The following is a 14580-nucleotide window of genomic DNA, read 5'->3' as shown; positions in this document are numbered from 1 at the left end:
GAGATCAGACAGTTTGTAACATGTGTGGCCAGTGAGATCAGACAGTGTGAAACCCGGGTTCCAGAGGGATCAGACAGTGTGTAACCCGGGGGCCCAGTGAAATCAGACAGTGTGTATCCCGGGTGGCCCAGTGAGCTGGGACAGTGTGTAACCCAGGGGCCCAGTGAGATCAGACAGTGTGTAACAAGGGGGCCCAGTGAGATCAGACTGTGTGTAACATGGGGGCCCAGTGAGATCAGACAGTGTTAAACCCTGGGGCCCAGTGAGATCAGACAACGTTTAACCCGGAGGCCCATTGAGATCAGACAGTGTGTAACCAGGGGGCCCAGTGAGATCAGACTGTGTGTAACACGGGGGCCCAGTGAGATCAGACAGTGTTAAAACCTGGGGCCCAGTGAGATCAGACAATGTTTAACCCAGAGGCCCATTGAGATCAGACAGTTGGTAACCCGTGTGCCCATTGAGATCAGACAGTGTGTAATCCGGGAGCCTAGTGAAATCAGACAGTGTTAAACCCTGGGTCCCAGTGAGATCAGACAACGTTTAACCCGGAGGCCCATTGAGATCAGACAGTTTGTAACCCGTGTTTCCAGTGAGATCAGACTGTGTGTAACACGGGGGCCCAGTGAGATCAGACAGTGTTAAACCCTGGGGCCCAGTGAGATCAGACAATGTTTAACCCGGAGGCCCATTGAGATCAGACAGTTTGTAACCCGTGTGCCCATTGAGATCAGACAGTGTGTAATCCGGAAGCCTAGTGAAATCATGCTGTGTGTAACACGGGGACCAGTGAGATCAGAAAATGTGTAACCCGTTGGTCCAGTGACATCAGACTGTGTGTAAACCGGGTTTCCAGAGGGATCAGACAGTGTGTAACCCGGGGGCCCAGTGAGGTCAGACAGTGTGTAACCAGGGGGCCCAGTGAGATCAGACTGTGTGTAACTCGGGGGACCAGTGAGATCAGACAGTGTTAAAACCTGGGGCCCAGTGAGATCAGACAGTGTGTATCCCGTGGCCCAGTGAGCTTGGGCAGTGTGTAACCCGGGGGTCAAATGAGATCAGACAGTGTGTAACCCAGGGGCCCAGTGAGATCAGAATGTGTGCAACCCGGGTGCCCAGTGAGATCAGACAGTTTGTCACCCCAGGGTCCCAGTGAGATGAGACAGTGTATAACCCGGGGATCAAATGAGATCAGACAGTGAGTAACCAGGGGGCACAGTGAGATCAGACAGTGTGTAACCAGGGGGCACAGTGAGATCAGACAGTGTGTAACATGGGAGCCCAGTGAGATCAGACTGTGTGTAACCCGGGGGCCCAGTGAGATCAGACTGTGTGTAACTCGGGGGCCCAGTGAGATCAGACATTGTTAAACCCTGGGGCCCAGTGAGATCAGATAGTGTTTAACCCGAAGGCCCAGTGAGATCAGAAAGTTTGTCACCCGGGAGCCCAGTGAGATCAGACAGTGTGTAACCAGGGGGTCAAATGTGATCAGACAGTGTGTAACCCGGGGGACCAGTGAGATCAGACAGTGTGTAACGCGGGGGGCCCAGTGAGATGAGACAGTGTGTAACCCGGTGTCAAATGAGATCAGACTGTGTGTAACCAGGGGGCACAGTGATATCAGACAGTGTGTAACATGGGGGCCCAGTGTGATCAGACAGTGTTTAACCCGAAGGCCCAGTGAGATCAGAAAGTTTGTCACCCGGGAGCCCAGTGAGATCAGACAGTGTGTAACACGGGGGTCAAATGTGATCAGACAGTGTGTAACCTGGGGGTCCAGTGAGATCAGACAGTGTGTAACACGGGGGCCCAGTGAGATCAGACAGTGTTAAACCCTGGGGTTCATGTGATCAGACAATGTTTAACCCGGATGCCCATTGAGATCAGACAGTTTGTAACACGTGTGGCCAGTGAGATCAGACAGTGTGAAACCAGGGTTCCAGAGGGATCAGACAGTGTGTAACCCGGGGGCCCAGTGAAATAAGACAGTGTGTATCCCGGGTGGCCCAGTGAGCTGGGACAGTGTGTAACCCAGGGGCCCAGTGAGATCAGACAGTGTGTAACAAGGGGGCCCAGTGAGATCAGACTGTGTGTAACACGGGGGCCCAGTGAGATCAGACAGTGTTAAACCCTGGGGCCCAGTGAGATCAGACAATGTTTAACCCGGAGGCCCATTGAGATCAGACAGTTGGTAACCCGTGTGCCCATTGAGATCAGACAGTGTGTAATCCGGGAGCCTAGTGAAATCAGGCTGTGTGTAACACGGGGACCAGTGAGATCAGAAAATGTGTATCCCGGTGGTCCAGTGACATCAGACTGTGTGTAAACCGGGTTTCCAGAGGGATCAGACAGTGTGTAACCCGGGGGCCCAGTGAGGTCAGACAGTGTGTAACCAGGGTGCCCAGTGAGATCAGACTGTGTGTAACTCGGGGGACCAGTGAGATCAGACAGTGTTAAAACCTGGGGCCCAGTGAAATCAGACAGTGTGTATCCCGGGTGGCCCAGTGAGCTTGGGCAGTGTGTAACCCGGGGGTCAAATGAGATCAGACAGTGTGTAACCCAGGGGCCCAGTGAGATCAGACAGTGTGTAACCCGTGTGCCCAGTGAGATCAGACAGTTTGTCACCCCAGGGTCCCAGTGAGATGAGACAGTGTATAACACGGGGATCAAATGAGATCAGACAGTGAGTAACCTGGGAGCGCATTGAAATCAGACAGTGTGTAACCAGGGGGCACAGTGAGATCAGACAGTGTGTAACATGGGGGCCCAGTGAGATCAGACAGTGTGTAACCCTGGAGCCCAGTGAGATCAGACTGTGTGTAACTCGGGGGCCCAGTGAGATCAGACATTGTTAAACCCTGGGACCCAGTGAGATCAGATAGTGTTTAACCCGAAGGCCCAGTGAGATCGGAAAGTTTGTCACCCGGGAGCCCAGTGAGATCAGACAGTGTGTAACCCGGGGGTCAAATGTGATCAGACAGTGTGTAACCCAGGGGCCCAGTGAGATCAGACATTGTGTAACCCGGGAGCCCAGTGAGATCAGACAGTGTGTAACGCGGGGGGCCCAGTGAGATGAGACAGTGTGTAACCCGGGTGTCAAATGAGATCAGACTGTGTGTAACCAGGGGGCACAGTGATATCAGACAGTGTATTACATGGGGGCCCAGACAGATCAGACAGTGTGTAACCCGGGGTCCAGTGAGAACAGACAATTTGTAACCCAGGGGCCCAGTGAGATCAGACGGTTTGTAACCCAGGGGCCCAGTGAGATCAGATATTGTGTAACCTGGGGGCCCAGTGAGATCAGACAGTGTGTGACCCGGGGAGGATGGCACAGTGAGATTAGACAGTGTGTAACTCAGGTGCCCAGTGAGATTAGACATTGTCTAACCCGGGGACCCAGTGAGATCAGGCTGTGTGTAACACGATGCCCAGTGAGATCAGACAGTGTGAAACCCGGGGTCCAGTGAGAGCGGACAGTGTGTAACCCGGTGGTCAAGTGACATCAGACTGTGTGTAAACCGTGGGTCCAGAGGGATCAGACAGTGTGTAACCCTGGGGCCCAGTGACATCAGACAATGTTTAACCCGGAGGCCCATTGAGACCAGAGAGTTTGTAACCCGTGTGCCCATTGAGATCAGACAGTGTGTAATCCGGAAGCCTAGTGAAATCATGCTGTGTGTAACACGGGGACCAGTGAGAGCAGAAAATGTGTAACCCGGTGGTCCAGTGACATCAGACTGTGTGTAAACCGGGTTTCCAGAGGGATCAGACAGTGTGTAACCCGGGGGCCCAGCGAGGTCAGACAGTGTGTAACCAGGGGGCCCAGTGAGATCAGACTGTGTGTAACTCGGGGGACCAGTGAGATCAGACAGTGTTAAAACCTGGGGCCCAGTGAGATCAGACAGTGTGTATCCCGGGTGGCCCAGTGAGCTTGGGCAGTGTGTAACCCGGGGGTCAAATGAGATCAGACAGTGTGTAACCCAGGGGCCCAGTGAGATCAGAATGTGTGCAACCCGGGTGCCCAGTGAGATCAGACAGTTTGTCACCCCAGGGTCCCAGTGAGATGAGACAGTGTATAACCCGGGGATCAAATGAGATCAGAGAGTAACCAGGGGGCACAGTGAGATCAGACAGTGTGTAACCAGGGGGCACAGTGAGATCAGACAGTGTGTAACATGGGAGCCCAGTGAGATCAGACTGTGTGTAACCCGGGGGCCCAGTGAGATCTGACTGTGTGTAACTCGGGGGCCCAGTGAGATCAGACATTGTTAAACCCTGGGGCCCAGTGAGATCAGATAGTGTTTAACCCGAAGGCCCAGTGAGATCAGAAAGTTTGTCACCCGGGAGCCCAGTGAGATCAGACAGTGTGTAACCAGGGGGTCAAATGTGATCAGACAGTGTGTAACCCGGGAGTCCAGTGAGATCAGACAGTGTGTAACGCGGGGGGCCCAGTGAGATGAGACACTGTGTAACCCGGTGTCAAATGAGATCAGACTGTGTGTAACCAGGGGGCACAGTGATATCAGACAGTGTGTAACATGGGGGCCCAGTGTGATCAGACAGTGTTTAACCCGAAGGCCCAGTGAGATCAGAAAGTTTGTCACCCGGGAGCCCAGTGAGATCAGAGAGTGTGTAACCCGGGGGTCAAATGTGATCAGACAGTGTGTAACCCGCGGGTCCAGTGAGATCAGACAGTGTGTAACACGGGGGCCCAGTGAGATCAGACAGTGTTAAACCCTGGGGTTCAGTGAGATCAGACAATGTTTAACCCGGAGGCCCATTGAGATCAGACAGTTTGTAACACGTGTGGCCAGTGAGATCAGACAGTGTGAAACCCGGGTTCCAGAGGGATCAGACAGTGTGTAACCCGGGGGCCCAGTGAAATCAGACAGTGTGTATCCCGGGTGGCCCAGTGAGCTGGGACAGTGTGTAACCCAGGGGCCCAGTGAGATCAGACAGTGTGTAACAAGGGGGCCCAGTGAGATCAGACTGTGTTAAAACCTGGGGCCCAGTGAGATCAGACAACGTTTAACCCGGAGGCCCATTGAGATCAGACAGTGTGTAACCAGGGGGCCCAGTGAGATCAGACTGTGTGTAACACGGGGGCCCAGTGAGATCAGACAGTGTTAAAACCTGGGGCCCAGTGAGATCAGACAATGTTTAACCCGGAGGCCCATTGAGATCAGACAGTTGGTAACCCGTGTGCCCATTGAGATCAGACAGTGTGTAATCCGGGAGCCTAGTGAAATCAGACAGTGTTAAACCCTGGGGCCCAGTGAGATCAGACAACGTTTAACCCGGAGGCCCATTGAGATCAGACAGTTTGTAACCCGTGTTTCCAGTGAGATCAGAGAGTGTGTAATGCGGGGGCCCAGTTTGATCAGACAGCGTTAAACCCTGGGGCCCAGTGAGATCAGACAATGTTTAACCCGGAGGCCCATTGAGATCAGACAGTGTGTAACCAGGGGGCCCAGTGAGATCAGACTGTGTGTAACACGGGGGCCCAGTGAGATCAGACAGTGTTAAACCCTGGGGCCCAGTGAGATCAGACAATGTTTAACCCGGAGGCCCATTGAGATCAGACAGTTTGTAACCCGTGTGCCCATTGAGATCAGACAGTGTGTAATCCGGAAGCCTAGTGAAATCATGCTGTGTGTAACACGGGGACCAGTGAGATCAGAAAATGTGTAACCCGTTGGTCCAGTGACATCAGACTGTGTGTAAACCGGGTTTCCAGAGGGATCAGACAGTGTGTAACCCGGGGGCCCAGTGAGGTCAGACAGTGTGTAACCAGGGGGCCCAGTGAGATCAGACTGTGTGTAACTCGGGGGACCAGTGAGATCAGACAGTGTTAAAACCTGGGGCCCAGTGAGATCAGACAGTGTGTATCCCGGGTGGCCCAGTGAGCTTGGGCAGTGTGTAACCCGGGGGTCAAATGAGATCAGACAGTGTGTAACCCAGGGGCCCAGTGAGATCAGAATGTGTGCAACCCGGGTGCCCAGTGAGATCAGACAGTTTGTCACCCCAGGGTCCCAGTGAGATGAGACAGTGTATAACCCGGGGATCAAATGAGATCAGACAGTGAGTAACCAGGGGGCACAGTGAGATCAGACAGTGTGTAACCAGGGGGCACAGTGAGATCAGACAGTGTGTAACATGGGAGCCCAGTGAGATCAGACTGTGTGTAACCCGGGGGCCCAGTGAGATCAGACTGTGTGTAACTCGGGGGCCCAGTGAGATCAGACATTGTTAAACCCTGGGGCCCAGTGAGATCAGATAGTGTTTAACCCGAAGGCCCAGTGAGATCAGAAAGTTTGTCACCCGGGAGCCCAGTGAGATCAGACAGTGTGTAACCAGGGGGTCAAATGTGATCAGACAGTGTGTAACCCGGGGGACCAGTGAGATCAGACAGTGTGTAACGCGGGGGGCCCAGTGAGATGAGACAGTGTGTAACCCGGTGTCAAATGAGATCAGACTGTGTGTAACCAGGGGGCACAGTGATATCAGACAGTGTGTAACATGGGGGCCCAGTGTGATCAGACAGTGTTTAACCCGAAGGCCCAGTGAGATCAGAAAGTTTGTCACCCGGGAGCCCAGTGAGATCAGACAGTGTGTAACACGGGGGTCAAATGTGATCAGACAGTGTGTAACCCGGGGGTCCAGTGAGATCAGACAGTGTGTAACACGGGGGCCCAGTGAGATCAGACAGTGTTAAACCCTGGGGTTCATGTGATCAGACAATGTTTAACCCGGATGCCCATTGAGATCAGACAGTTTGTAACACGTGTGGCCAGTGAGATCAGACAGTGTGAAACCCGGATTCCAGAGGGATCAGACAGTGTGTAACCCGGGGGCCCAGTGAAATAAGACAGTGTGTATCCCGGGTGGCCCAGTGAGCTGGGACAGTGTGTAACCCAGGGGCCCAGTGAGATCAGACAGTGTGTAACAAGGGGGCCCAGTGAGATCAGACTGTGTGTAACACGGGGGCCCAGTGAGATCAGACAGTGTTAAACCCTGGGGCCCAGTGAGATCAGACAATGTTTAACCCGGAGGCCCATTGAGATCAGACAGTTGGTAACCCGTGTGCCCATTGAGATCAGACAGTGTGTAATCCGGGAGCCTAGTGAAATCAGGCTGTGTGTAACACGGGGACCAGTGAGATCAGAAAATGTGTATCCCGGTGGTCCAGTGACATCAGACTGTGTGTAAACCGGGTTTCCAGAGGGATCAGACAGTGTGTAACCCGGGGGCCCAGTGAGGTCAGACAGTGTGTAACCAGGGTGCCCAGTGAGATCAGACTGTGTGTAACTCGGGGGACCAGTGAGATCAGACAGTGTTAAAACCTGGGGCCCAGTGAAATCAGACAGTGTGTATCCCGGGTGGCCCAGTGAGCTTGGGCAGTGTGTAACCCGGGGGTCAAATGAGATCAGACAGTGTGTAACCCAGGGGCCCAGTGAGATCAGACAGTGTGTAACCCGTGTGCCCAGTGAGATCAGACAGTTTGTCACCCCAGGGTCCCAGTGAGATGAGACAGTGTATAACACGGGGATCAAATGAGATCAGACAGTGAGTAACCTGGGAGCGCATTGAAATCAGACAGTGTGTAACCAGGGGGCACAGTGAGATCAGACAGTGTGTAACATGGGGGCCCAGTGAGATCAGACAGTGTGTAACCCTGGAGCCCAGTGAGATCAGACTGTGTGTAACTCGGGGGCCCAGTGAGATCAGACATTGTTAAACCCTGGGACCCAGTGAGATCAGATAGTGTTTAACCCGAAGGCCCAGTGAGATCGGAAAGTTTGTCACCCGGGAGCCCAGTGAGATCAGACAGTGTGTAACCCGGGGGTCAAATGTGATCAGACAGTGTGTAAACCGGGGGTCCAGTGAGATCAGGTTGTGTGTAACGCGGGGACCCAGTGAGATGAGACAGTGTGTAACCCGGTGTCAAATGAGATCAGACTATGTGTAACCAGTGGGCACAGTGATATCAGACAGTGTGTAACATGGGGGCCCAGTGTGATCAGACAGTGTGTAACGCGGGGGTCCAGTGAGATCAGACAATTTGTAACCCGGGGTCCAGTGAGATCAGACAATGTTTAACCCGGAGGCCCATTGAGATCAGACAGTTTGTAACCGTGTGGCCAGTAAGATCAGACAGTGTGAAACCCGGGTTCCAGAGGGATCAGACAGTGTGTAACCCGGGGGCCCAGTGAAATCAGACAGTGTGTATCCCGGGTGGCCCAGTGAGCTGGGACAGTGCGTAACCAAGGGGCCCAGTGAGATCAGCAGTGTGTAACCCGGGTGCCCAGTGAGGTCAGACAGTATGTAACCCCTGAGGCCCAGTGAAATGAGACAGTGTGTAACCAGGGGGCAAAATGAGATCAGACAGTGTGTAACATGGGGGCCCAGTGAGATCAGACAGTGTGTAAACCGGGGGCCCAGTGAGATCAGACTGTATTACTCGGGGGCCCAGTGAGATCAGACATTATTAAACCCTGGGGCCCAGTGAGATTAGATAGTGTTTAACCCGAAGGCCCAGTGAGATCAGAAAGTTTGTCATCCGGGTGCCCAGTGAGATCAGACAGTGTGTAACCCGGGGGTCAAATGTGATCAGACATTGTGTAACCCGAGAGCCCAGTGAGATCAGACAGTGTGTAACGCGGGGGCCCAGTGAGATGAGACAGTGTGTAACCCGGGGGTCAAATGTGATCAGACAGTGTGTAACCCAGGGGCCCAATGAGATCAGACATTGTGTAACCCGGGAGCCCAGTGAGATCAGACAGTGTGTAACGCGGGGGGCCCAGTGAGATGAGACAGTGTGTAACCCGGGTGTCAAATGAGATCAGACTGTGTGTAACCAGGGGGCACAGTGATATCAGACAGTGTGTAACATGGGGGCCCAGTGAGATCAGACAGTGTGTAACCCGGGGTCCAGTGAGAACAGACAATTTGTAACCCAGGGGCCCAGTGAGATCAGACAGTTTGTAACCCAGGGGCCCAGTGAGATCAGATATTGTGTAACCTGGGGGCCCAGTGAGATCAGACAGTGTGTGACCCGGGGAAGATGGCACAGTGAGATTAGACAGTGTGTAACTCAGGTGCCCAGTGAGATTAGACATTGTCTAACCCGGGGACCCAGTGAGATCAGGCTGTGTGTAACACGATGCCCAGTGAGATCAGACAGTGTGAAACCCGGGGTCCAGTGAGAGCGGACAGTGTGTAACCCGGTGGTCAAGTGACATCAGACTGTGTGTAAACCGTGGGTCCAGAGGGATCAGACAGTGTGTAACCCGGGGGCCCAGTGAGATCAGAGAGTGTGTAACCAGGGGGCCCAGTGAGATCAGACTGTGTGTAACACGGGGGCCCAGTGAGATCAGACAGTGTTAAACCCTGGGGCCCAGTGAGATCAGACAACGTTTAACCCGGAGGCCCATTGAGATCAGACAGTTTGTAACCCGTGTTTCCAGTGAGATCAGAGAGTGTGTAATGCGGGGGCCCAGTTTGATCAGACAGCGTTAAACCCTGGGGCCCAGTGAGATCAGACAATGTTTAACCCGGAGGCCCATTGAGATCAGACAGTGTGTAACCAGGGGGCCCAGTGAGATCAGACTGTGTGTAACACGGGGGCCCAGTGAGATCAGACAGTGTTAAACCCTGGGGCCCAGTGAGATCAGACAATGTTTAACCCGGAGGCCCATTGAGATCAGACAGTTTGTAACCCGTGTGCCCATTGAGATCAGACAGTGTGTAATCCGGAAGCCTAGTGAAATCATGCTGTGTGTAACACGGGGACCAGTGAGATCAGAAAATGTGTAACCCGTTGGTCCAGTGACATCAGACTGTGTGTAAACTGGGTTTCCAGAGGGATCAGACAGTGTGTAACCCGGGGGCCCAGTGAGGTCAGACAGTGTGTAACCAGGGGGCCCAGTGAGATCAGACTGTGTGTAACTCGGGGGACCAGTGAGATCAGACAGTGTTAAAACCTGGGGCCCAGTGAGATCAGACAGTGTGTATCCCGGGTGGCCCAGTGAGCTTGGGCAGTGTGTAACCCGGGGGTCAAATGAGATCAGACAGTGTGTAACCCAGGGGCCCAGTGAGATCAGAATGTGTGCAACCCGGGTGCCCAGTGAGATCAGACAGTTTGTCACTCCAGGGTCCCAGTGAGATGAGACAGTGTATAACCCGGGGATCAAATGAGATCAGGCAGTGAGTAACCAGGGGGCACAGTGAGATCAGACAGTGTGTAACCAGGGGGCACAGTGAGATCAGACAGTGTGTAACATGGGAGCCCAGTGAGATCAGACTGTGTGTAATCCGGGGGCCCAGTGAGATCAGACTGTGTGTAACTCGGGGGCCCAGTGAGATCAGACATTGTTAAACCCTGGGGCCCAGTGAGATCAGATAGTGTTTAACCCGAAGGCCCAGTGAGATCAGAAAGTTTGTCACCCGGGAGCCCAGTGAGATCAGACAGTGTGTAACTAGGGGGTCAAATGTGATCAGACAGTGTGTAACCCGGGGGTCCAGTGAGATCAGACAGTGTGTAACGCGGGGGGCCCAGTGAGATGAGACAGTGTGTAACCCGGTGTCAAATGAGATCAGACTGTGTGTAACCAGGGGGCACAGTGATATCAGACAGTGTGTAACATGGGGGCCCAGTGTGATCAGACAGTGTTTAACCCGAAGGCCCAGTGAGATCAGAAAGTTTGTCACCCGGGAGCCCAGTGAGATCAGACAGTGTGTAACCCAGGGGTCAAATGTGATCAGACAGTGTGTAACCCGGGGGTCCAGTGAGATCAGACAGTGTGTAACGCGGGTGCCCGGTGAGAACAGACAGTGTGAAAAAGGGGGGCCCAATGAGATCAGAAAGCGTGTAACCCAGGAGCCTAGTGTGATCAGACTGTGTGCAACACGGAGGCCTAGTGAGATCAGACAGTATGCAACCCGGGTCCCAGTGAGATCTGAGAGTGTGTAATCCGGGTGCCCAGTTAGATCAGACAGTTGTGTAACCCGGGGCACAGTGAGATCAGAAAGTAAGTTAACCGGGGGCCCAGTGAGATCAGACAGTTTGTAACCCGGGGGCTCAGTGAGATCCGACAGTAATTAACCCGGAGGACCAGTGAGATTAGACAGTGTGTAACCCGAGTGCCCAGTGAAATCAGACAGTGTGTAACCCGGGGGCCCAGTGAGATCAGACAGTGTGTAATCCGGGGGTCCAGTGAGATCATACAGTGTGTAATCCGGTGTTGGGCCCAGTGAGATCAGACAGTGTGTAACCCGGGGGTGGGCGCAGTGAGATCAGACAGTGTGCAACCCTGGTGCCCAGTGAGATAACACAGTGTGTAACCTTCGGGCCAGTGAGATCAGACAGTGTGTAACCAGGGAGCCCAATGAGATCAGAGAGTGTGTAACCCGGGCGGCCAGTGAGATCAGACAGTTGTGTAACCCGGGGTCACAGTGAGATCAGAAAGTAAGTTAACCGGGGGCCCAGTGAGATCAGACAGTTTGTAACCCGGGGGCCAAGTGAGATCAGAAATTAATCAACCGGAGGCCCAGTGAGATTAGACAGTGTGTAAACCGGGTGCCCAGTGTGATCAGACAGTGTGTAACCCGTGGTCTCAGTGAGAACAGACAGTGTGTAACCCGGGGTCTCAGTGAGATCAGGCAGTGTGTAACCCGGGGTCTCAATGAGAACAGGCATTGTGTAAGCCAGGAACCCAGTGAGATCAGACAGTGTGTAACCCTGGGGCCCAATGAGATCAGACAGTGTGCAACCCGCGGTCTCAGTGAGATCAGGCAGTGTGTAACGCGGGTGCCCAGTGAGAACAGACAGTGTGAAACCGGGGGGCCCAATGAGATCAGACAGCGTGTAACCCAGGGGCCCAGTGTGATCAGACTGTGTGTAACAGGGTGGCCAATTGAGATCAGACAGTATGTAACCCGGGTCCCAGTGAGATCAGAGAGTGTGTAACTCGGGTGCCCAGTTAGATCAGACAGTTCTCTAACCCGGGAGCACAGTGAGATCAGAAAGTAAGTTAACCGGGGGCCCAGTGAGATCAGACAGTTTGTAACACGGTAGCCCCAGTGAGATCAGGGAGTGTGTAACTCGGGTGCCCAGTTAGATCAGACAGTTGTCTAACCCGGGGTCACAGTGATATCAGAAAGTAAGTTAACCGGGGGCCCAGTGAGATCAGACAGTTTGTAACCCGGGGGCCCAGTGAGATCAGACAGTAATTAACCCAGAGGCCCAGTGAGATGAGACAGTGTGTAACCCGGGTGCCCAGTGAGATCAGACAGTGTGTAACCCGGGGGTCTAGTGAGATCAGACAGTGTATAAACCGTGGTCTCAGTGAGATCAGGCAGTGTGTAACGCGGGTGCCCAGTGAGAAAAGACAATGTGAAACCGGGGGGCCCAATGAGATCAGAAAGCGTGTAACCCAGGAGCCCAATGTGATCAGACTGTGTTTAACACTGAGGCCTAGTGAGATCAGACAGTATGTAAACCGGGTCCCAGTGAGATCTGAGAGTGTGTAACCCGGGCGTCAAGTGAGATCACACAGAGTGTAACCCGGTGGCCCAGTGTGATCAGACACTATGTAACCCGGGGGCACAGTGAGATCAGACAGTGTGTAACCCGCGGGTCCAGTGAGATCTGACAGTGTGTAACACGGGGCCCCAGTCAGATCGGGCAGTGTGTAACTCGGGTGCCCAGTGAGATCAGACAGTTGTGTAACCCGTGGGCTCAGTGAGATCAGACAGTAATTAACCCGGGGGTCCAGTGAGATCAGACAGTGTGTAACCCGTGGTCTCAGTGAGATTAGACAGTGTGTAACCCGGGTGCCCAGTGGAATCAGACAGTGTGTAACCCGGGAGCCCAGTGAGATCAGACAGTGTATAACCCGTGGTGTCAGTGAGAACAGACAGTGTGTAACCCGGGATCTCAGTGAAATCAAGCAGTGTGTAACCCGGGGGTCCAGTGAGATCAGACACTGTGTAACCCGGGGATGGGCCCAGTGAGATCAGACAGTGTGTATCCCGGGGGTGGGCGCAGTGAGCTCAGACAGTGTGCAACCCTGGTGCCCAGTGAGATCACACAGTGTGTAACCTGGTGGCCCAGTGAGATCAGACAGTGTGTAACCAGGGGGCCCAATGAGATCAGACAGTGTGTAACGCGGGGGCCCAGTATAATCAGACTGTGTGTAACACGGAGGCCCAGTGACATCAGACAGTTTGTAATCCGGGTCCCAGTGAGATCAGAGAGTGTGTAACCCGGGCGGCCAGTGAGATCACACAGAATGTAACCCGGTGGCCCAGTGTGATCAGACATTATGTAACCCGGCGGCACAGTGAGATCAGACAGTGTGTAAACCGCGGGCCCAGTGAGATCAGACAGTGTGTAATAGGGGACACCAGTGAGATCAGGCAGTGTGTAACTCGGGTGCCAGTTAGATCAGACAGTGTGTAACCCGGGGGCCCAGTGAGATCAGACAGTGTGCAACCCTGGTGCCCACTTAGATCAGACAGTGTTTAACCCGGCGGACCAGTGAGATCAGACAGTGTATAACCCGGGGTCTCAATGAGAACAGGCAGTGTGTAACGCGGGTGCCCGGTGAGAACAGACAGCGTGAAACCGGGGGGCCCAATGAGATCAGACAGCGTGTAACCCAGGAGCCTAGTGTGATCAGACTGTGTGCAACACGGAGGCCTAGTGAGATCAGACAGTATGTAAGCCGGGTCCCAGTGAGATCTGAGAGTGTGTAATCCGGGCGGCCAGTGAGATCACACAGAGTGTAACCCGGTGGCCCAGTGTGATCAGACACTATGTAACCCGGGCGGTCAGTGAGATCAGACAGTGTGTAACACGGGACCCCAGTGAGATCAGGCAGTGTGTAACTCGGGTGCCCAGTTAGATCAGAAGTTGTGTAACCCGGGGTCACAGTGAGATCAGAAAGTAAGTTAACCGGGGGCCCAGTGAGATCAGACAGTTTGTAACCCGGGGGCCCAGTGAGATCAAACATTAATTAACCCGGAGGCCCAGTGAGATCAGACAGTATGTAACCCGGGTCGCAGTGAGATCAGAGCGTGTGTAACCCGGGCGTCAAGTGAGATCACACAGAATGTAACCCGGTGGCCCAGTGTGATCAGACACTATGTAACCCGGGGGCACAGTGAGATCAGACAGTGTGTAACCCGCGGGCCCAGTGAGATCAGACAGTGTGTAACACGGGGCCCCAGTGAGATCAGGCAGTGTGTAACTCGGGTGCCCAGTTAGATCAGACAGTGTTTAACCCGGCGGCCCAGTGATATCAGACAGTTTATAACCAGTGGTCTCAGTGAGAAAAGACAGTGTGTAACCCGGGGGTCCAGTGAGATCAGACAGTGTCTATCCCGGTGGTGGGCGCAGTGAGATCAGACAGTGTGCAACCCTGGTGCCCAGTTAGATCAGACAGTGTTTAACCCGGCGGCCCAGTGATATCAGAACAGTGTATAAACCGGGGTCTCAATGAGATCAGGCAGTGTGTAACGCGGGTGCCCGGTGAGAACAGACAGTGTGAAACCGGGGAGCCCAATGAGATCAGA

Source organism: Pristiophorus japonicus, chromosome 19 (genome assembly GCF_044704955.1).
Source record: "Pristiophorus japonicus isolate sPriJap1 chromosome 19, sPriJap1.hap1, whole genome shotgun sequence".
Taxonomy (NCBI): Eukaryota; Metazoa; Chordata; class Chondrichthyes; family Pristiophoridae; genus Pristiophorus; species Pristiophorus japonicus.
This window is presented reverse-complemented; position numbering follows the sequence as displayed.